Source organism: Chiloscyllium plagiosum, chromosome 39 (genome assembly GCF_004010195.1).
Source record: "Chiloscyllium plagiosum isolate BGI_BamShark_2017 chromosome 39, ASM401019v2, whole genome shotgun sequence".
NCBI lineage: Eukaryota > Metazoa > Chordata > Chondrichthyes > Orectolobiformes > Hemiscylliidae > Chiloscyllium > Chiloscyllium plagiosum.
The window spans coordinates 27,449,915-27,450,285 of NC_057748.1; the positions used below are offsets into that span (position 1 = coordinate 27,449,915).

The 371-nt window shown below is 62.5% G+C and overlaps 1 protein-coding gene across 2 annotated transcripts in view; it reads right to left on the minus strand.

The window, feature by feature from the left end:
- The window catches only part of mrpl24 (mitochondrial ribosomal protein L24), a 6,157-nt gene extending 5,786 nt beyond the window's left edge, over nucleotides 1-371 (minus strand). Inside the window, exon 1 of one of the 2 annotated variants that reach the window (XM_043680094.1) lies at nucleotides 282-371. The gene's annotated coding sequence lies outside the window, so the exon portion shown is untranslated. Of the gene's footprint in view, nucleotides 1-143; nucleotides 233-281 lie in introns of those variants that run through there. The other variant, XM_043680093.1, reaches the window with a different exon arrangement.

Here is a 371-nt window from a genome sequence, read left to right on the forward strand (position 1 = left end):
GACGGTGAGGAGGGTGAGGAAGGGGGTGGGTTATGGGGGGGAGGGGGGCTTTGGGTGTTGGCTGTTTCCGGATCAGCTCCGTCTAAGCCCCTCCCCCTCCCCCTTCCCGCGCCCCCGGGTTTGAATCTCTCTCCAACCGTCACCTCCAACGGTTCCAGCGCGCGGCCCCGGGCCCAGGCTCAGGGATGAGGGAAACATGAAAAGTTGGTGGGGGGGATGTAGGGGGGGTGCGGTGAGGGCGGACCCAGGTCACCAACCGCCGCCTTAACATGAACGCTCACCCGAGACCTGCCTCTCACCGTCCGCCTAAAAATAAAACCCTCCTTGCGCCTGGGGTGGGATAAAATGAGAGAAATGAGGATGTCTCTTCC